The sequence below is a fragment of the Amborella trichopoda genome, chromosome 9, assembly GCF_054954075.1.
Source record: "Amborella trichopoda isolate Santa Cruz 75 chromosome 9, AtrichopodaSantaCruz75HAP2 v2.0, whole genome shotgun sequence".
Taxonomy (NCBI): domain Eukaryota; kingdom Viridiplantae; phylum Streptophyta; class Magnoliopsida; order Amborellales; family Amborellaceae; genus Amborella; species Amborella trichopoda.
In genome coordinates this window covers 50,421,460-50,445,602 of record NC_142344.1, presented here as the reverse complement: position 1 = coordinate 50,445,602, position 24,143 = coordinate 50,421,460, and the positions used below count along the sequence as shown (strand labels likewise).

The 24,143-nt window shown below is 33.6% G+C and overlaps 3 pseudogenes across 1 annotated transcript; all 3 read right to left on the bottom strand.

The window, feature by feature from the left end:
• Nucleotides 1-7,109: 7,109 nt before the first annotated feature.
• On the bottom strand, nt 7,110-7,959 carry LOC148780617 (dirigent protein 22 pseudogene; annotated as a pseudogene). The gene has a single exon (XR_016039956.1). The product of XR_016039956.1 is annotated as a dirigent protein 22 pseudogene (transcript).
• An 8,300-nt stretch (nt 7,960-16,259) lies between these two features.
• Nucleotides 16,260-16,805, bottom strand: LOC148780616 (dirigent protein 22 pseudogene; annotated as a pseudogene).
• Nucleotides 16,806-19,714: 2,909 nt separating this feature from the next.
• Nucleotides 19,715-20,245, bottom strand: LOC148780615 (dirigent protein 22 pseudogene; annotated as a pseudogene).
• Nucleotides 20,246-24,143: the final 3,898 nt, after the last annotated feature.

Here is a 24,143-nt window from a genome sequence, read left to right as displayed (position 1 = left end):
AAGTTTAAGCCTTTTGATACTCAAACCCCCTAGCATTGACAGCATACACACCTGGTCTTAGTTCACCAGATGAAAATTGTTGCAGTTATCCTCCATATTACCCCAAATGAAGTTTGGCATAAATGTTTCAATAAGCTGGATTACTTCACTAGGTATTTGTAGGATTGACATCAAGTAAATAGGAAGATGTGCATAAGTGGATTTAATCAAAGTGATATGCCCACCAAAAGATAAAGTCTTGGTCTTCCATAGGTCAATTTAACATGATAACTGTGAATAAAAGGGTCCCAGGCTGCACGAGTGTGCGTACGATCCGAGATAGAAACCACTTAATATTTAAGGGGAACTTCTCAACTTTGCCACCCAAAACTGAAGCAATAGAAGATAAGAGCATAGTGGAAGCGATTGCAGCCTGCCACTCAAACACTTGGACTTGGCACCCACATTCATTTGCTGCTCTTCCCGCAGGGGTGAAGGCGGATCACAGTTTTGCTTGCCATTTCTTACCTGACACCCACATTGTATGGGCCTAAGTCCCTGAACCTTGATTGGAATAATTAATCCGCTTATTATGGTTGGCGTAGCAATCATGTATGAGATGGATGGCTTTTAATTAAATTCTTGTTATGCGCAGTTTGCCAATTTGCTTCTTGGTTTCCTTTTTTTGCCCTTCTCTTTGGTGAGCTTTATTAGCGTTTAATTAGCACAAAGTATAGGATTCAACTCCTGGACTTGTATATCTTCTGGATGAGATACCGTGTCAAAAAGGCCTACTGGTGTCTCTATAAATTGACATACATGCAGGCGCAGCACACGTGTTAAATAGTGTAATTACCTGGAGATTCAAAATTCATCAAGGAGCTCCATTAGTCTGATGTTCTACATATCGGACCATTGCTTCTTCTTCTTTTTTCCCTTTCTATTTTTTCCAATTATTCCCCTCAGTCTGATGTTCTGAATTTCGGGCAGTATTTTATTTTATCTTTTAATTTTTCCAAAGTTTAAAGCAACACAATCATTGTAAAACTCAAAATTTATGGATGTGGGACACAAAATTTGAAAATATTAACTTGATAGTCAACATATAATGCAGGTGCTTGTGTATGCTTTCATGAATATCCGAATACAAATGCACTATGGAACTAATTTAGTAGTGTTTAATAAGTATCTATTTTCATCACATTATGGTTTAGGTCATATTGTTTATTTTAACATTTTCATCTCTTAGAAAATGTTAGCTTCTTCAAATGGACTAAATAAAAGGAGCTATGATGATATGTTTTTCTTTCTTTTCTTTTTTTAAGTGATTTATGTACCAACGCTAAAATTTTAGGTCTATTATGAAATGCACCACTCATTTGTGGAAATTACAAACAAAATCAGTCAACCCACTTTTTTTATTTTTGTCAAAATTGCCCATCGATCAACACAAATTTTGATTTATATTTTTTGGATTTTTTTGTTAGTAGGGCAATGCCCCAAGATGTTGTATTGCAATGCCCCGAATGTTTTTTTTTATTTTTTTATTTTCTTATTTTTTTAATTTTCTTTGGAAAATTTTACGTGGCCTAACTCAGATTCATCGGTCGGACCCAGATATTCAATAATTATCATCATAACATTTTTCCAACTATTTGGTCCTCATTCAGTATGTTGTTTTAATTGCCAATTTGCTTCTTGGTTTTCTTTGAGTTCCCCTTTTCTCAGGTGAGCTTTGTGTTCGCCTTTTTTCCGTGGACTTCTATATCTTATTGACGAGCTAACGCGTACGACTACTTTCTCTAGAAATTAACATACAGGCCACCTGTGAACATTGTGGAAGCCAAGCAGTCAAGGCTGGAAACTTGAACTATGGACTATGAAATTCATAATCATAGTGGTTCAAGGTCTGGAGCCTTGGATGCGAGGCTTGCAAAATGTTTATACAAGCCAAGCAATCTGAGTCCTGGAATCATGAACCAATCCTTGGACAAAAATTCATAGTACAGAGATTGGTTTGACGTTTCTTACCTCTGACTTCTTGACTCACACAATCCTCACAAAAACCAAGCTGATGGAGGATCTAGACATCGATCAGGTCCTTACACTTCACAAAACTGATAGATAAAATAAAAAAGCGGTCCGATGTTTGGATTATTGGATAAAAGGGAAAAATTAAAAGGAATAAAAATTTATGCTAATGTCTCTCTAAATTATTCTTACATAAGAAATATCCCCCAAAAGTTTGAGTTTTAGCCGTACCTTTTTTTCTCCCAAGTTTAATTTATATATATATATAGGAAAAGCTCCTGTCAGCCCATGGGCTCATGGAACATTGTAAGCTCAATGGTCCTGATTGAATATGGACTGATCCAATTATCACAATTGTATTTCGTAATTGAATTTTAATTTTTTTCAACAAATTAAAATTACTTGAAATTTGGAGCGTCAATTATTCAATAGTAGTCGAATCTAATAAAAATATAAAAACAATAATTCGTATAATTAAATTGATCAAAATACCCCTAAAAATTTCTAGAGGTATTTTGGTCAATTTATTCTATGTGAATTATTTTTTTAATATTGTATTAGGTGTGCCTTGATGAGAAGAGTTTATGCTCTAAATGTCATGCTATTTGGATTTATATAAAAAGTATTAAAATTATATTACTGATATACAGTCATGACTGTGAGATTGGCCTAGATGCCATTGGGCTTACACTGTTCCAAGTGCCCATGGGCTCACCCTAGCATCTTCATATATATATATATATATATATATATATATATATATATATATATATAGAGAGAGAGAGAGAGAGAGAGAGAGAGAGAGAGAAAGAGAGAGAGAGGAAGAGTCTACAAAACACCTATAGGCAAAAATAAACAGTGATTTCGCCTACCTTTATCACCGTCTAAAGTTCATCGTACGGTCACGATTGTCCAGTAGTGATTTCTTTGTATTTTTTTTATACAAATCAGAATAACCTAAAATTTGGAATGTGTGTTCATAAAAAGTAGGTGAATCTATGAAAAATATCAAAAAAATATTTTAGTCAATTTATTTTTTTCGAATTTTTTTTTCTATATTTTTATTAAATGCATCTCACTAAGATATATGCACGCTCCAAATTTTAGGTCATTCCAATTTGTAAAAAAAAAATGAAAATAAAACACTATCAGATAATCGTGACCATGCGATGAACTTTGGACGTTGATAAGGGTAAGCGAAATCACTGTTCATTTTCGTATATAAGTGTTGAGAAGAATTTTCCTATATAGATAGGAAATGCTGAGATTAGCCCACTAACTCATATGAACATATGAGCCCAATAGCTCTGATTGAATCTGGGTCTATGTGACGGTCACGACCTCATTTCTTATTTGAATTTTAATGTTTTTTCTACAAATCCAAATAGTTTGAAATTTTAGGCATCCATTCTTCTCATCAAAGCGCACCTAATAAAACTATTTAAAAAATAACTTTCAAAAAATAAATTGACAAAATATATCTAAAACTTTTCTGGGGTATTTTATCAATCTATTTCTTGCAAATTAATTTTTTGATATGTTTTTAAGATTCTCCTATTCTTGAAGAACTCATACCTAAAATTTCAATTTATTTGGATTTATAGAAAAAAATTAAAATTAAAATTCAAAATGATGTCTTGACCGTCAGATCAGCCCAGATTAAATGTTTGCCGTTGGGCTCATATGTTCATATGAGCTAAGTAATTCAGTAGGGAAGACATGCCCCTACTTGTTTTTTCTATAGATTAGGGAGTTACATTTTAAAGGTGTTAAATTGGGGGTGTCAACGGTAGGAATGGATACCACAATGTGGTAATTTGGTGTGGGGATGCTAGCACCAAAATTCCAGCCCCTTTCCTAAGTTTAATATTTTTTTTGCCCATAAGTTGTTCCAAACATATTCAGACATTTAAAGTTGGCTCCCCCAACCCTGCAAACATCAACTTCGGGCCTTTAATGTTTGAAGTTGATGACCTTTTTTTGGAAGATGATTTTACGAGTGTTTTTATTACAAACCTCAAATTCAGATCTTCAAGGTCTGAAGTTGATATTTGAAACATCTTGTGAATTTTTGTTGCAAGTATCAAATTCGGACATTTGAATTTTAAAGGGAAAAAAAAACATCGGACATTCAACGGCCGAAATGGTGATAATATAAGGACTAAATGGACTTTAACTTTTCTAGGAACATCAGCTTAAAATTATGTTCAAATTGAAAAATACACCAAGTCAATTGGACCAATTCAATGGCTAAGTTTCATAAGGAGAAAAATTAAATGTCGAGACATTCAATATTATACTAGTTTCACACATGCGTTACGCATGTAGTTTAATGCTGTGAAATAGAGCAACGCAATACTAATCTATAAAATGGAAAAAGCGAGGTTCTAAACAATCAAATTCGAGCCCACCTAAAAATTTCACTAGAAAAATTTCATTAGAGGGGGTTGTTTTGATGCTTAAGATTCATGTTCATGAGAAAAAAAATTAGATTTCAAGTTTTGAAATGGTGCATCTTGTAACGCATTTTTGGAGCATCAATTTTAAATATTTTCACGTTTTCATAGATCTGCTAGATCTACACTATTTTTGAAGCTTTATAATTAGAGATGAATATATATTTTAAAGCTATCACAAAGATTTCCAGTATTGAAACCATATTTCTCGACACTATTTGAAGGTGCGCTCTATTATGATTTTTTAGAGCCTTGCCTCTGTAGCCTTTTTTTTTTTTTTCCTCAAGTTCAATCTTTTTTTCTCATAAGTTGTTCCAAACATCTTTGGACATTTAAAGTTGGCTCCCCCCAACCTGCAAACATCAACTTCGGGCCTTTTATGGTTCGAAATTGAAGTTTGTGACCTTCTGTGAAATTTTGTTGCAAGTATCAACTTTGAACCTTCAGATTTTAAGAAAAAAAAAGATTAAACATCAAACATTCAAGGGTAGAAGTAAAAGTAATACAAGAAAAGAAAAAAAGGAACTGAAAAAAAACATGAATCTAAACTAAAACATTTTGTGGGATTTCTGAATATTGGTAATTTAGAATGGGAAAATGGTTTGATAGGGCTACAGCCCTGTCAAAATAAGTAAAGCCTCACTCATAACTCATCATGAATTGTAATTCAAGCAATGGAAAACTTTTACATCAATCATCTCGGCTTGAACATTATTGTCGTGAAGAAAAATTAGGATTTCAAGCTCTAAAAATAGCATATATTGTAACAAATTATTTAGACCGTCCATTTTGCCCCAAAAATAAGTGTTTATAGATCAGCAAGATCTTTATATTTTTTAAGTTTCGAATTTTATGTCAGTGTTGGAAAATTGATTTTAGAACCATAATAAAGATTTCTGCTACTGAATAAGGATTTAAGATGAGGATTTATTTTGTTTTCATGCTTTATAAAAACTTCATCCTTTAGAATGATATTATCATAAATTTTGTTAGTTTCTATAGTATAAACTAAAAAATTGTACATATTATTAGTTTCTTCTTAAAGTTGTTTTCAGCTACCTATTCAGTTTCTAATCGGTTATGTATGTTGATAAAACTACCTCTTAATGTTTAATAAGCTATTTCTAATAAGCAGAAAACAAGCAATTTAAAAAAAAAATAAACAACCATGTAAAAAAATTTATTTGTGAAAAATGACCAAGTTCAGAATCTTACTAATAGTAAGAAAAAAAGAGAGAAGGATTATAGTGTACCTTACGGCATGTCTATTCGAATTTATTAAAAAATTTTCAAGTAAGAAATTGTCTGTATCTAAGTTTGAACAATTGTAAGTTCTGTGGAAAAATTTTTGTATACTTTTGTAACTCTAGAGGTATTTTTGAATTTAATCCAATCTCTTGACAGTAATGTAGTTTGTCTTTGTTTTTATGGGACTTGGTAAATTTAGTCATTCCACCTGTGTATTCATATATAAAGCAGATGAGGTTACAAACCGTCCTAGACAACGTATGGAAAAAAGAATGTTTATTTTACGTGAAAATATTTTTCAAAAATTATTTTACGTGAAAATATCCGTTCATGTGATTAGATGTGAGAATATTTTTATATTAATTATTCTCCATACATCTTTTCACGCAAAGGAATTCATTCACGTGAAAATATTCCCTAGAAAATATTTCCACACGCCTTTGGTTGAATGCAAAATCCATTGAACTCAACGAATGCAGGGTGACGACTTACTTGTTTCTAGATCTAGTACTTCGTCGCTTCAAAGTCATACTGGTTTCCAGAGCTTGAATTTATTTTTTGATTCGGTTTTGAGAAACAACATTGATTTAAAAAAACAAAAGAGAAATTTATGAAATATTTCTCGATACTTAGTATTATTAAATAAACGAAAAGGTTTAAATAAAATCGAGGATCTAAACAATCAAATTAGAGCCTACCTTAAAAATTTTACTAGAAAAGGTTGTTTTGATGCCCAAATATCTTCAAATTGATCATCTTGACATCAAGATGCATGGACATGAGAAAAAATTAGATTTCAAGTTTTTGAAATAGTGCATCTTGTCACACAGTTTTGGACCGTCAATTTTCAAGATTTTTATAGATTTGCTTGATCTACACTATTTTTTATGCTTTAAATTTTATAATTAATGATAAAACAATATTTTAAGGTTGCCACAAAGTTTTCCAGTATTGAAAAAATGTTCTCGACACTATTTGAAGGTGTGCTCTACTTTGATTGTTGAGTGCCTCGGCTCTATACAAACTGCACCTTTAATGACATACCCACAAAATTTTTCATTTTACATAGTTACCTTTTTTTTTTTTCTACATAGTTACCTTTTTGTTTTTTCTCCCTTTTTTTTATTCCTAAATTATCCTCTCTTTGGATTTTTAAGATCCGAAGTTACAAATTTTATTTTGATTTTGGAGATCAAAACAACATCTTTTAGTCAAGTTTGATTTTGGATCTTGAAGATCCCAATTCACGTTTGGCTTTATATATAGAGGCCCGATTTCAAAGTTACACGCCTAAAATTGAAAATTGAAAATTGAAATGAAATTCTTTAATTACACTAATTTAAGGCATATTAGCGTAAATTTCTCAAAAATAAAAAATTCTTAATAAAAAATATATATAAAAGATCGAGGCCCAAACATTTAATTAATGATGATGAGATACCCGGACAATGATAAAGGCAAGACGACTAACTTAATGAGATGCTATGCCTTTTTGTCCAAATATTAAAACATTAATTGATAAATTTTAACAAAATTGGTAAACAACAATCCCTTTTATCTCATACATGCTGAATTTGTTATTCTCTCCAAATAGAATTTGCGCCATAGCTGACAACACCAGTGAAATAAGAAGCTAGTAATGGATCACAGTGACATTATACTCCACGGTCAATGAGCCGGTGGCCAACAAAATAGTCCGGAGTTGTGCATAGCCCTGAGCCAGTCTGAAAACTCCATTTCCACCCACCACAGACATCTCCCTCACATCCTGCAGTATAGGGTTCCTCCCGACCACCGTGAGCGTGCTTCCGTTGAATTCGCCATCCGTGAACACAAAGTTGAGCGCCATGATGAGGCTGAACTCAGTCTTAGAACAAGCTGCTTGAATTCCCTGTGCCCTGCCTATAAGCTTCGACGTGAGGTTGGGGCCTTCTGTTAGTGGGTCGTCAGCGATGTATACGCTACCGAAGCTGGTTGGTGACGTTTTTGTGCTATTTGCTTCGGCCACGAGTATGGGGGTGGGGTTTGATCCTTTGCCCACTTCATGGAAGTAGAAGTGGAGGTGACTCACCTTGGGTTGGCCCATGCCTACGGTCTCTCTCCAGTCATCTGACATGGAGGTGGCTATGGCCAAGAAGAAAAGTAGCAACGCCACTGTAGGTGCTCCTTTCATCTTAGATAGATCTTGAATTGAGTTACAGAGAGGTGAGGCGTGCTCTTTATACTCCATGTCCTTTACATAATCCCCAATTTGTATAGGGTTGGTCTAAATAGAGCCCGGGACTGTGCATAAATAAAATAGGGGCACAAAAGGTGGACCACAAGACTTGTAAGATGGTTGACTAAATAAAGGCCCATTTATGGTAGACTAAAATGGGATTGTATACCAAGAAACTATTTACTTTTGATAAGGTTACATATACTTACAACCAAATCATGTGAAAATCTGATAGCTCGAGTGTGCTTCAAAGTTCGAGAAAATTACTTTTGAAGTTTGAGCTTGGTCAATGAAAAAAAGTATAGCAAATTAATTTTACATCCAATGGTCAAGGTTAATTGTGAGTACCTTGTACTAAAGATAAATGATTTCCTTGAATAATTTTTTATCTAAAATTATTTCCAGTGGATTTTCGTTTTTATTTGAATATTTTCATATCATCTTTGATCTATCTCATGAACAACTTTGAAAGAAATAGTTTTATGTCAAGCCCTATAGTTGATGGGAAAGGTTTATATAAGCGTGCAACTTTAAAATGTAGAACTACAGATGCACCTCAAAAATCCATTGGAAAAGGTTGTTTAAATATTGAAAAACCCTCTAATTGATCATCTCGATGTTCATGTATGACTATGAAAAAAGAATGGATTTTGAGTCCCAGAACTAATGCATCTTACAACACATTATCTAGACCGTCTATTTTCAAGATTTTCATATGTTTATAGATGTACTTGATTTTAATCATTTTTGGTGCTTAAAATTTTAAAATTAGATATGAAAATAGATTATGAGATAAGACTATTTGTACATCAAAATTATACGCTATGATAAAATTTGGAGGTGCGCCTTAAATGGATTGTTTAAGTTTGCAACCTTATAGAAACCACACCCATATTTGACTGTTGCTCAAATAGAAGATCAAGAGTTATGAGGGGAAATTCATATGGTACATTTTTTTTAGCACCATAAACAGTTTAGTTTGTTTTTTTTTGTTTTTTTTTTGCTTTTTTTCTTTTGTTTATTGTTTTTTTTTTTTTTTTTTTGGTTTTTTTTTGTTTTTTGTTTTTTGTTTTTTTATTTTAAGGTTGATCTAAAGAATGAATCAAAGTAATCATAAGTTATTTCTATCAAAAGAATATCATATGTTTTTGGAAATCGGATCACGGGTTCATGGTGATACGTTGGTCTTGAAGGGCCACAAAATATTTCTCTTATAAATTAATTGGAAATTTATCGAAATACCCCGTAAATACGAAGTGTTTAATATTTTACCCATTTGCAACTATTCTAACTCAACACGATGTGTTTTTTTATGCGTATTTTGAACTTAAATCAATAAATATAGGTAGAGAGTTGAAATATTCATTTTTCTAAATTAATGGAAAGCGTGCGATCATCGTGCTTGGAACTTTCAATGTCTTTAAAGCTAAGCAGTCATTAGAGTAGCATGTGATAGTTTTGGTGATCTTGACAATTTCTTTCTTTGACAATTAATTATTATGGAAAAGTATAATATGATCCAAGATAATATTCGATCATATTGTAGGTTACCCTAGAGTAATTTATATACTTTTTTTTTTCATGTTAATTTTTTTTAATATATGTCATTGACTTTCATCCAATTGTCCAGGTTCTTCTAATTTTAAGCTGATGATTTTTTAAATGTTTTAAGCGTATCCTATGGAGAGGGCCAAGTGGCGGGTCGGCACATGTCGTAGATGGTTGAAGTAGCGTGTAATGTGGAAGGGACACATGTACTGACAAATGTAGGTCAAAAGTAACAGCAATATGGATTATGTATAGGGAAAAGTATATTTAGAGCGAGGCATTAAATAACTAAATTTAATCCTACCACAAAAATTTCATTAAAATGGTTGTTTTGATGTCCAAATATTTTTAAATTGATCATCTAGACATCAAGATGCATAGACATAAGAAAAAAATGCATTGAAAGTTATGAAAATAGTGTATTTTGTAATACATTTTTGGACCGTCAAATTTTAAGTTTTCATAAATATATCGATATGCATTATTTTTTAAGCTTTAAAATTTATAAATAAGTATAAAAATATATTTTAAGGCTATCACAAAGATTTCCAATATTAAATCCACATTTCTTGACACTATTTGAAGGTAGGCTCTAATTTGATTGTTTAGAGCCTATGCTCTATACAAACTGCACCCTTACATATGGGAAAAGTTTATATAGAGGGGAGGCTCTAAACAATCAAATTGAAGTATATCACAAAAAATTCACTATAAGAGGTTGTTTTTATGCCCAAATATCTTCAAATTGATCATCTCGACATCAAGATCTATGGATATGAGAAAAAAAAAAAGATTTCAAGTTTTGGAAATAGTTTGTTTTGTTACAAATTTTTGAACAGTCAATTTTCAAGATTTTTAAGTTTTCATAGATATGTTGATCTACACTATTTTTTAAGCTTAAAACTTTATAAATAAAGCTGAAAATATATTTTAAGGCTATCATAACGATTTTCAATATGGAAACCATGTCTCAACGCTATTTGAAGGTAGGCTCTAATTTGATTGTTTAGAGCCCAGGCTCTATACAAACCACACCCTATATATAAGAAAAATGAGGAAAATGAGTTATGTAATTAAATCGATGATTTGGTTATGGTTTTCAGCCACTAAGGAAGGGAGGGGGGGGGCAAATCTCAGCATTCTCATTATGCTTGGAGGTAGGAGTTGTCGTCCCAATTCATTTTGGTCACCACCGTTGGCAGGTACTTTGAAGCTTAACTTTGATGATAGTTCCCTAGGTAATCCAGTTATTGCAGGTATTGGTGGGGTGCTCAGAAATGGATGAGGTAATGTTATTTTTTCTTTTGCTGGTCCCATTGGTTGTGCTACTGCTAATAAGGCTGAACTAAGTGCAGTGTATCATGGGTTGAAAATTTTCAAGGAGATGAATTGTAGGGATTCTGTTTGGATTGAAGGTGACTCCTTGATCGAAGGCGACTCCTTGAATGTAATAAAGGGAGCAGTGGATGCCTTGGGAATTGCGTTCACTTTGGCTTAGGGTTATGGATATCTCTCCCTGTATCAAAGTTTTTTTTTGTCATGTTTACCCGTGAAGCTAATTCTTTAGCTGATGTATTGGAAAAATGGGGGGGGGGGCTTCTCTCTTTGGTTATTTTTTATTCTATAATTGGTTTCTAGAGATTAATAAAAGATCGAACATTTGTCAACAAAAAAAAAATTGATTTGATAGGGCTGTAGCCCTATCAAAATTAGTAATCCTCACCTCATAACTTATTGAAAATTGCAATTGAAGCGTTAAAAAACCTTTACATATTGTATCTTGGCTTGAAAATTGCAATTGAATTATTAAAAAATCTTTATATGTCCTATCTTGGCTTGAACATTTGGGTGGTGAAAAAAAATAGGATTTTAAGCTCTAAAAACAGTGTATATTGTAAAAAATTATCTAGATCGTCTATTTTGTTATAAAAATAAGTGTTCAAATATCCGAAATATTTGTATCATTTGCGAGTTTCAAATTTCATTGTCGGTGATGGAAGTTGATTTTAAAGCGATAGACAGTTCTGTTGCCAAAAGTGCTTTCTAGACGAAGATTTGAGATGAGGCTTTCTTTTGTTTTCATAAAGCCTAGGCCTTGTAGCAACCTCATAGAAATAAGAGATGCACTTTCCATAACGCCTATGATTTATTGGAAAAAAAGAGAAAACAATGGAGCCTCACTTTGAAGGAAACTGGTTTGATAGGGCTTTCACCCTATTCAAATAAGTGAAGCCTCACCTCATAACTCATTGAAAATTGCAATTTAAGCATTGTAAAACCTTTATATCATTCATCGCGGCTTGACCATTATGATTGTAGAAAAAAAAAAGGATTTCAAGCTTTAAAAATAGTATATATTGTAACAAATGATCTAAACCGTCCATTTAAAATAAGTGTTCATAGATTCGCAAGATTTGTACCAATTTTTAAGTTTCAAATTTTATTGTTGGTGTTGAAAATTGAATTTAGAGCCACCATAGTTATTTCCAGATGAGAATTTGAGGCGAGGCTTTATTTTATTTTCATAAAGCCTAGGCCTTATAGAAACTTCATCCCACTAAACCTCATTCGGCAAATACTTTGGGGTGTTTTAAAATCTATCTCCACTACTGGTTATAAAATTTGTAGTTCAAAAAATGGTATAGATCTTGGGGATCTGTAAACACTTATTTTTAGGATGAAATGGATGGCCTAGATAAAGTGTTACAGTATATATATATGCTAATTTTAGTACTTGAAGTCTTGATTTTCACAATCATAATGGTGAAGACCAAGATGTTTGATTTGAAAGTTTTCGTACTCCAAAACTCCAATTTTAGATAAGCTTTGAGGTGACGCTTTACCTATTTTGTTAGGATTTATGGATGCAGCTCCTGCAAGAGTCATGAAGCCTCTTTCTCTTTGCTACTTGGATAGCATCCCGAGTGTGATCGTAGTCCATCTTTCATGTCACGTCGCGAATCATGGACTTGTGGTCACTGAAGATCATCATGTACCCTCATTGCATGGGGTTGCATCTCAAAGGAGTTCTTCAATCAAGCTGCTCCCTTTTGTGGCCGTACAACTAGTGCCACACATTTGAGTACTATGGGTGAAAAAAATTATAGTATGTTGTTCGAGTTGGCCCGTCAAACACCAGTAGTTACTCCCACTGGAATGTTGAGTTTATCTGGATCTCCTATAATAGAATGCATGTAAATCTGAATATCCAAGTAATTGAAATAATTGTGGGACTGTTGAAGCGCCCACTCAATTATAACACATATAATATGTATTTTCTCAGCATTCTCATGCCTATGTCATGAAGTAGTATAACAAGCCTTATGAGAAAAAAAAAAAAAACTCAATGCCCGTTGGTTTTGCCATATGCAAAACTTTCTTAAACCATAAAGGTTCAACCACACTAATCTCTTGGTAGTAAACCACACAAACCAAGTTATCTTATCCACACAATATGTGTCAAAGAGGCCTACCAAGACGGCCTTCTCTATAGTTCATGGTATTAGGTAATCGATGATTCCAACAAACTAACTCAAAAGACATATGATCGATACTAAAAAATATGAGTCATGACATATGGGTGTTTAAAACTATAGTATAGACAAAAGACACTTTCTCCTATCTTTATAAAATACTTTCAAGACTCGATGTTTTTCCTTTTTATCATAACTCTTGATTTGGTATATTTTCACAAGCAATAGTTAGAAAATAACATGAAGGTTTGAATGATTTTCTATAAAGAGTTAGTGGACCTCGCAAGTTTAAGGGGTTTTCTCAAAACTATAACTATTGACCTAGGTTTTTTTGCTTAAGAGGTCCAATCTTCTTTCAAATGAACGTATTCAGTCTTCAAAATCAATTTACCATATACACCTTTGCTTATTTATTAAGTTATGTTACAGCCAACAAACATAAATCTATCTTACGATTTTATCCAAAACGAAACACGACTAAAAGTTGTTTATCAAAATCTAACAAATATACAGATATTTTCTCGGCAAATATTTGGAGACTTTAACATGAGATCCTCAACATATGCAACACACCATATCACCATAAATTATCGAGAGGATGGTCAACAATATCGGGTTCCATTGAAACACTCCAAATATGCTACATATTTGATTGAGTCATATCCATATCTCATGTTTGATATTTAGGTCCATAGATCTTGATCAAACTACATCTCCATGTATTTTACTACCTTAATTAGTTCATACAATCACAAAGAGGCTCAAAAACACTTGGTATTAAAAAACTGGCTCTTTTAAACTTGTTAGTCCCTATCAACTAATGTCCATACAATACATACATATGTACAAAACTAGCCAAGTTATAAATGAAGCATAAAGAATGATAAATAAATTAATGAATCCTCTTTATTTATATGACCTTACCATGCAATGTGGGATAGATTTCATACCTCGTAGTGTATGGTACCGGGGCTTACTTGATCTTGGATTTTCTTACTAACGAATTTTGGTAGTATTCGGAGAGCACACAACTGATGGAGAATCACATGGTCATCAAAGTGTCCATCTTTTCGGTCTTTGGATTTTCCCCTTTTTATACCATGAAAAAACACTCTTCTTCATGCCATCACTCCAAAAATCACAATTTCAATTCTCTTTTCGATCTTTAGAGTTTCTAGACGGCCACTGTCTCTTTACATATCGCTTCACTATGAATATGCTTTTACATGTATTGTGTTTCTACTATTTTTTACAGTTCCCAGATTGAGCACCCTTCATATAGAGTGTCATGTCTCTCCAATATTGTATTACCTCTCTCTGAGTTTTACTGTTATAAACCATACTCATGACACACTATAAAACTTGAACGAGTCCTAAAAAGGCATCTATTATGAGCAATACAAAGATGCGCCTTAACAAATATTTTTTCTTGAGACCATTTTTGTTGCAAACTAGACTCAAAACTAAAACTAAACATTATGGTGTGAATCCCAAATAGTATTTTTCTACATGGAAGTAAATAAGTGACATTCATGTCATAAAATATGTTATACTGCAGAATTCTAAGATAAACTCTATCTTGTAAAATTATATTTTCTCTCGATCCACTTGGAGTTTCCCTTTTAAACTTCTTTTATTCAAAAGTAGACACAAAAGGGCAGTAATTATCTTTCTGCGAACCTCATATCCCATTGTTAAGTAGACTTGTCAAAAATGGATATTTACATCTCAAACAAACACACCAAACCGCATAAATTCAGGATGACTTTTTTCCAATAAAGAAATATTTTTCTTTATTTCCCATGGATATTTCTCTCTCAAATAATTATTTTTAGATAGTGGACTCAAAATAGCACCTTAAGAACTCAGTATGGACCTCAAAACATTATGTTAACAATAGAAATAAAATCATGACATTCATATCACTGAAACAGTTTTCATTGTAGAAAACAACACTTGCACATACTTCAATAAAAGGACCATATCTTTCAAACCGCAAGTGATTTCTTCATAAATTTTTTTTTTTTTTTAAAGTAAACTCAATTTGATGAATTACAGGAAAATATAACTGAGAAATATAATTATTTTCATGGTGAAAAATTTCACAGAATTCAATGTACAGTTCCTGAATTTCGCAGGTTCAGAATTGACACCTCTTAATGATGAGTCCATAACACTCAATTCCCCGTAATCTCCTACTGAAATTTTGTAAGAAGATCTTACTCTAAAAAACATAAGTATCGTTGCGGTATATATTAGAGAAATATCTCTTCTTCTTATTCATATCAGTGCTCCAAAACAATACAGGAAACCCTATTCTGCAGAGTACATTTGCGGCATAGGAATCATGCCAATAATCATTTCAGAGGTTTCCCATAGGACAACAAAGCCATTGTCTTTCAAATGTCTGGCTTTTAACTCATAAAAATAGTGAAACAAAAGAGATATGGTAGCATGAAACCTCACTTTGATACCAATGAAAGTTAGGCAAGGTGATCTAGCATAATGTATATAGTTTTTAATTTTTTTTCTTTTCACCGACTAGAACACTTACAATGTCCAAATACAATAAAACTCTATTGAAATAAACAAATAAATAACCAAAAGTAGTTCTGACATGCTGCTATTAATTACAACATCATTTATTCAATAAATAAAACCAAAACAATGATTATGAGAAATAAAATCTAGCAAACCACAAAGCAAGATACGAGAGGATTACCTCAACCGGACTTAGTACACCTCACACTGGGTCTCCTCCTCTAATGGTGTACGGATCAATAGTCTAGCTCAGATCTTAGAAAGATGGGCAACTCCGACCTCATCAAAGGATAACCCATAAATCTTCATCGGTGGCCAGGTAATAGGGTTTTCCAACTCGATTGACCTAGCACGTCAAACGAAATCTGAGTATCGGCAAGCATTTACCTATCTCGATCCCTCCCTTTATCCCTCAAGATCATATTCCCTCGGTCCCTCAAGACCATATTCTCTTGGTCTTTCAGAATCATTCCCCCACTGAAGTTGTTTGTTCGGGTATATCAGATATTGATTACATGCTTTCGTAAGGCCTTTAATGGCACAAAAGTTCAGCACATTCAATGACTCAATTATTCATCATCAAACATTCACGAACCTTGACATGTGTACACCCTATGCCCATCCATACATATTAGCATAGCACTCTCAAACAAGAGCTTTGTAAAGGAGAAACAACACAAGAAAATTTTATTTTAAAAAAAAACAAATCAAGGAAATTTCATCAGTCATAGAATCATTCTAAAATGATACATGAATGACATTTCCTCAGTAGTGGATAACGGTTACATTGTAGTGCTCTATAGCGTTCAGAGTTGTTGTATCGTTGGAGTAGGTTTGTTTAACACCATAGGCATGAGCCAGGCAGAAGGCTCTGATCCCTCCAATAATCGACAACTCCCTCACCTTAAGCGGAACTAGATTCCTCCCCATCACAATGAGAGTGCTACCTTTGAACTTGCCATCTGTGAATACTAAGTTGTGGGACTCGAACAAACTGAGCTCAGTTTGGGATGTGAAAGCATACAGGCCTTGTGCCTGACCAATAACCTTGGATGTGAGCTTCGGTCCTTCGGACAAGGGATCGTCAATAACAACAACCTCGCCAAAGAGAGTGGGCAAGGCATTTGCCGTGTTGGCTTTGGCCACGGTCACTGACGTAGGCTTCTTTGCGACATGGAGGTCATGTAAGTAGGAATCAAAGCAGCTCACTTTTGGTTCACCTAGGCCTAGCTGTGCTTGGCAAATGGGCATGGAGGAGAAGAAGAGCAACAATGAGGCCATGCAGGTGGCTAATGCTTCGTTCCCTCTCATCTTGGATTCAATGAGATATTTGATGAAGGTAGTTTCTTTTATACATGGCCCGGTCTGAAAACTCCTTGGTAATATCTGTGAAAAACCTTACCTTAAAAAAAAACAAAACAAGTATTTGGGAAAAACCTTATTGCCAGGTTATGTTGGTGGATGGCGTGATGAACTAGAAAAGAAGGGTCTTTTTGCAATTGTTTCACTTGGAATTGCCGTTCAAATATTTGGGGAAAGCCCTCATTTGATTTGGGATATGCTAGTTATTATATCTTTCTTTGATTTTGATGTTGTTATTATATTCTTTATTTTATGTGTGTGGTTTTGCTTATAGCCTAGGCTCTAAACAATCAAATTAGAGCCTACTTCAAATAGTGTTGAGAAATGTGATTTCAATATTGGAAATTTCTGTGATAGTCTTAAGATATATTTTCATATTTATTTATAAAGTTTAAAGCTTCAAAATATCTTGAAAATTGAAGGTCCAAAAATGCGTTACAAAATATACTATTTTCAAGACTTGAAATCCATTTTTTTGTCATGTCCAGATATCTTGATGTTGAGATGATCAATTAGAAGATATTTGGGCATCAAAGCAACATCTTCCAATGAAATTTTTGAGATAGGCTTTAATTTGATTGTTTAGAGCCTTGGTTCTATAGACTTTTCCCTTACGGGGAATAATGTGGTCGTGCCTTAATAATTGAAGCCTTTAGATGCAAAACACTTGTCTTGACCATCCTGCCCTCCTCCGTTTAGTAGCAATATTTTTCTCAAACGTGTAAAACCGAACTAAAAAGAAGAGGAAGTAGAAACATGTAATTAATGGATGGAAAAAGTTTATATAAGGATGCAACCTTATAATGTACAACTACGGATGCAGCTCAAAAATCCATAAAAAAAGGTAGTTTTAATGTTGAAAAACCCTTTAATTGATCATCTCGGCATCGACATGTATGACCATGAAAAATACAAAGATTTTAAGTCTCAGAAATGGTGCATTTTATAACATAGTATCTGCACCGTCAATTTTTAAGATTTTCATATGTCTATAGATCTACTTGATTTTAATCATTTTAAAATTTAAAATTTTATAATTAGATATAAAAATAAAATTTTAAAATAATCTTAAAAACATTTTATATCAAAATTATATATCATGATAAAATTTGAAGGTGCACCTTACCTCTACAGCTACGGATGCATCCGTATGCAATTAGCACCATTAATGGATATGTATGGGTGGGATGTAAGATTAAAGATACACTGTAGAGAGAAAAACCTGTCATTGGGCAAGTGGCATCTAGTGGCGAGCATTATTTTTGGCACAGCTCTTATTGTCGAGTCGTGATTTTGATGGTTTAAAGTACACAACATGCTATAATTTTTTTTATGTTTTTTACATGTCATTTTAGATGAAACTGGGGCATATGTAGTTTTCAGTGGGTACGCTGTTACAAAAACCCCTCTTATAAAATAAAATAACCAAAGTGCTCCCAACAATTTTAAGGGGTACCTGGTTATTTTAGTTTATTAGAGTCATTTATTTTTTATTTTTAGATAGTGAATCTTATTGATAACTACACGTCCCAAATATATAAAAAACTAAAGAAAGAGACCGTGCTTAATTGGTTAACGCTCGGTGATTTGTACCACATGTATCAATTTGAAGAATCAAAATGGTGGTATTTTTGAAATAAAAAAAAGGTAAAAAGGCTATATACGTAAAATTGAAGAAATTCTTTAACAACACCAATTTAGGGGTTAGTAGCTTAAATTTTTCAAACCAAAAAACGCATCCTTAATAAAAAATCGATACAATGCGGCATATTCTAGGAGCCCAAACTATGTAGTTGAATAAATCTTTCTCTATATGTTACGGGTCGAGGGTTCCTCCTTCTGCTTCTCCTTCTTCAAACTCCGATTTGTACTGTTCATATAAAAATGTCTGATCAACGATAGAACTTGATCCAATTTGGATTATATGTAATGGATTCCTTCGTTCGAACCGAAAAAGCAATGATCAGTATAAAAAAAATAAAAAGGCTATACACGTATAATTGAGGAAATTGTTTTAACAACACTAATTTAGGGGTTAGTAGCTTAAATTTCTCAAACAAAAAGAACACATCCTTAATAAAAAAATTGTAAACTATCGAGCACTCCAAATATTCAATAAATGATAATGAGACCCCCTGATGATAAAAGGCAACACGGCTAACTTGATGAGACTTTGTCCTATGGAGCATAGAGGATTAAGATTTAAGGGCTTTTTGTGGTCCCTAGTCTTCTTCATTCCCCTCAAGAAAGATGTCTTCGAGGCAAAATTGCATCCATCGCGATTCTCATCAATCAAGTAATGCCACACCACAAATTACAACATTTATTGATGAATCTGAAGAAAGATATTGGTAGACAAGAACCCCTTTTATCATAAAAAGCTAGCAATGGATCACAGTGATTTTGATTTTGGAGATCAAAACAACATCTTTTAGTCTAAGTTTGATTTTGGATCTTGAAGATCCCAATTCACATTTGGCTTTATATATAGAGGCCCGATTTCATAGTTACACGCGTAAAATTGAAAGTTGAAAATTGAAATGAAATTCTTTAATTACACTAATTTAAGGCATATTAGCGTAAATTTCTCAAAAATAAAAAATTCTTAATAAAAAAAATATGTAAACGATCGAGGCCCAAACATTTAATTAATGATGATGATATACCCGGACGATGATAAAGGCAAGACGGCTAACTTAATGAGATGCTATGTCTTTTTGTCCAAATATTAAAACATTAATTGATAAATTTTACCAAAATTGGTAAACAACAATCCTTTTTATCTCATACATGCTGAATTTGTTATTCTCTCCAAAAAGAATTTGCGCCATAGCTGACAACACCAGTGAAATAAGAAGCTAGTAATGGATCACAGTGACATTATACTCCACAGTCAATGAGCCGGTGGCCAACAAAATGGTCCGGAGTTGTGCATAGCCCTGAGCCAGTCTGAAAGCTCCATTTCCACCCACCACAGACATCTCCCTCACATCCTGCAGTATCGGGTTCCTTCCGACCACCGTGAGCGTGCTTCCATTGAATTCGCCATCCGTGAACACAAAGTTGAGGGCCATGGTGACGCTTAACTCTGTCTGAGAAGAAACTACTTCAATTCCCTGTACCGTGCCGATCAGCTTCGAAGTGAGGTTGGGGCCTTTTGTTAGTAGGTCGTCATGCACGTAGATGCTACCGAAGCTAGTCGGTGAGGCCTGGGTGCTATTCAATTCGGCCACGAGTACGGATGTGGGGTTTGGTCCGGTGAGCACTCCTTGGAAGTAGAAGTGGAGGTGGCTCACCTTGGGTTGGCCTATGCCTTGCCTCTCTCTCCAGTCATCTGACATGGAGGTGGCTATGTCCATGAAGAAAAGCAGCAACAAGGCGAATGCCATGGTCGGTGCTCCTCTCATCTTTCATATATCTTGAATTGAGTTGCAGAGAGACAATCCCCACTGTCCTCACAGTTTTATTAGGTTGACCTTAATGAGGACTTTGCATGAATAAAATAAGGCCACGCATATGGTGGTCCCAGGAGACCTTGTAAAATGCTGAAATAAAAATAAGGAAAAAGTTTGTAGTCCCAGGAGACCTTGTAAAATGATCAAATAAAAATAAGGAAAAATTTTATAGTCTCAGGAGACCTTGTAAACTGCTCAAATAAAATAAGGAAAAAGTTTATATAAAGCCGAGGCTCCAAACAATCAAATTAGAGCCCCCCTCAAAACTTTCACTAGAAAAGGTTGTTTTGATGCCCAAATATCATTAAATTGATCATCTCGGCATCAAGATGCATGGAAATCAGAAAAGAATGGATTTCAAATTGTGGAAATAGTGCATATTGTAACGCATTTTTGGACCATCAATTTTCAAGATTTTCAAGTTTTTATAGATCTGTTCGATATACACTATTTTTGAAGCTTTAAATTTTATAATTAAATATGAAAATATATTTTAAGGCCATCAGAAAGATTTTTAATATTGAAACTACAGTTCTCGACCCTATTTGTAGGTGCGCTCTACTTTGATTGTTGAGAGCCTCAGCCCATATATGGTGCTCCACCGAGTAACAGCAATCGGTTGGGATAATTTTCAAGATTTCATATCATCTCTTATATACCATGAACAACTTTGAAAGAAAGTTTTGAGTCTGTAAAACCATAGATTTGATTGTTGCCTCAGTAGACAATCTAGATTTATCATCGAGGGGAAATTGATACGGTACATTCTTTTAAGCTCCATTCCCCCATGGCCATTTTTCCATGTAAGGTACACAAAAATCACCATTAGAGCCTTTTCCTAACTGTATGAAATTAGCTATACAAATTCAGATCTGCTATTTTGTTCTATGAAGGGCTATATCCTCAGTGTGACCATAAATCCGCAGATCTTTTTTTACTATTTCTAACCTTATCTTTTTAGTTATGCCCCTTATCCTTTTTTAGCCTTCTACTTGAAACAACTCTCACCTCTTTATAATTGTTATACTTCTACTTGAAACAACTCTCACCTCCTTATAATTATTATACTAGGTCTGTGTTGCACATAACCAGCCCACCTAAGTCTACTATCTCTCATTTTATCGTCTATTGAAGCCACACCTAAGTCTAATTTCTCTCATCTTATCGCCTATTGAAGTTATACCTAAGTTCTCCCGGATATATTTATTTCGAATTTTGTCCCTTCTTGTCTTGTCACTCATCCATCTCATTATCCTCATCTCAGCTACACTCATCCAATGGGTATATTGTTGCTTGACGTTCCAACATTCTACTCACAGTTGTCTATAAAACTTCTCCTTCAGCTTCATTGGTATGTGACGATCACATAAGGCTTTGGTTACACATAACCACTTTGTCCACTAGCTCTAATTCTATATGCGAAAGATTGTATATAATAACACCCCTTATGTCACAATAGATGAGAAATTTTATTATGGATTTTGTTCGCAATGATATATCCTCAACCACTTGATTTCGAATCTAATGGTCAGTAATGATTGTGACTTCCTTTTGTAAAAAATAAATAGTCTCATTGTATACATATCATTTTCTTTATTTGACAAATTAAATAGCTATTAAGCTATGGTAAAGTATAATATGATCCATATGATTAATATTTGATCATAATATAGGTTATTAAAAGAATACGTTTTATTGTAGTTTATCTTCTTAAATTTTCTGAATGTTAAAAATCTTTTCAGTTTTTGTTGACATTCGCCCAATCGCCCACGTTCCCCGATTCTCGTTGATGATTTTTATAGGTTTTAGCTCTTGAGTCTCGGACGGGTCATGCAAGTTGAGACAAACTTTATCTTCCTATACTTTATTCATTTTGGGTATCATGTGGAAGGGACAAACCTATTGAGAAACTTAGGTCCAATTGCCAAAGGAACTGCAATAAAAATAAATAAATAGTTAAGGGTATAGTTTATTGTGCGTCCCTAGATCAAAACAACGGATCGGGCCGACTAGTCGGTCCTGGCCCGATCTGGTTAGTCCACTCGATTCCAACTAGATCGCTGATTAGTGCCCGATTTTTTTTGAAAAAAATGCAATTTCGGTAAAAAAATTCCAAAAAACTCAAAAAGTCCCAAAAAATTGTAAAAATGTTTAAAATTAACATGCATTGTTTTTTTATATTATCACATAAAAAAAGAAAAAAATAAAAATCATAAGCAAAATTGGGTTTCGGAGAAAATGATTAGACACCTGAAGCATTACGTTTTTCAGTGATCAATATATAATAAATATATAATATTAATATGCAATCAATATATACTATACAATATAAATTAAATTAATAAAATAAAAATAAAAATATAATATAAAATATAATATGATATAATATTTTAAAATATTATAATAGTTCAACTCGAACCATGCTTTTTTTTGGGTATTTTAGAATTCAATTAAAAATATCAGTAAAATATAAAATTGTTCATCCCTTTGTGACAAATTTGATAAATTTCCATTCCTCTCATATCTGTGTCTATGTGTATGTCTATGTGCCCCTTGGGGGGTTGGTGGTGTAGGTATTAGATTGAAGATCAAATCAGATGAACAACGCAAAATTTTTATTTCCCCCGAGTTGAGGGACCTGCGAGCTTGGCACCTTGTCGGGCTTGACCAACTTTGGTGCGTTTGAGTCTACTCACCCAAGGCAGCAAACCTTGCAGTTAGCAAATAAAAAATTTGAAAGAGTATATAAAGTTTTAAGTAGAAAAATAGAAGAAGGAAAATTGTTTCATGCGAGCTGGACCGTATTTCTACATTATGGGGTCCAGAGGTATAAAGCATCCATCTTAAAGATGGATGCAAATAGATAGTCCATCGAAAAACAAGTCTAACTAACATGATATGCAACACACGATATCACCATAAATTATCGAGAGGATGGTCAACAATATCGGGTTCCAGTGAAACACTCCCAATATGCTACATATTTGATTGAGTCATATCCATATCTCATGTTTGATATTTAGCTCCATAGATCTTGATCAAACTACATCTCCATGTATTTTACTACCTTAATTAGTTCACACAATCACAAAGAGGCACAAAAACACTTGGTAATAAAAAACTAGCTCTTTTAAACTTTTTAGTACCTATCAACTAATGTCCATACAATACATACATATGTAAATGAAGCATAAAGGATGATAAATAAATGAATGAATCCTCTTTCTCTATATGACCTTACCATGCAATGTGTGATAGATTTCATACCTTGTAGTGTATGGTACTGGGGCTTACTTGATCTTGGATTTTCGTACTGACGAATTGTAGTAGCATTGGGAGAGCACACAACTGATGGAGAATCACTTGGTCATCGAAGTGTCCATTTTTTAGGTCTTTGAATTTTCCCCTTTTTATACCATGAAGAAATGCTCTTCTTCATGCCATCACTCCAAAAATCACAATTTCAATTCCCCTACCGATCTTTAGAGTTTCTATACAGCCACCGTCTCTTTACATATCCCGTCATTATGAATATGCTTTTACATGTATTGTGTTTCTACTGTTTTTTACAGTTCCTAGATTGAGCACCCTTCATAGAGAGTGTCATGTCTCTCCTACATTGTATTACCTCTCTCTGAAGTTTTACTGTTATAAATCATACTCATAGCACACTATAAAACTTGAACGAGTCCTAAAAAGGCTTCTATGGTGAGGAGTACAAAGATGTACCTTAACATGTCATATCTTTCGACTTACTACAAAATAGAACATGAGCATCCCATGAAAAATTTATGGTATCCCTCATCGCACAAAGAGTTTGTCTTTGAAAGTT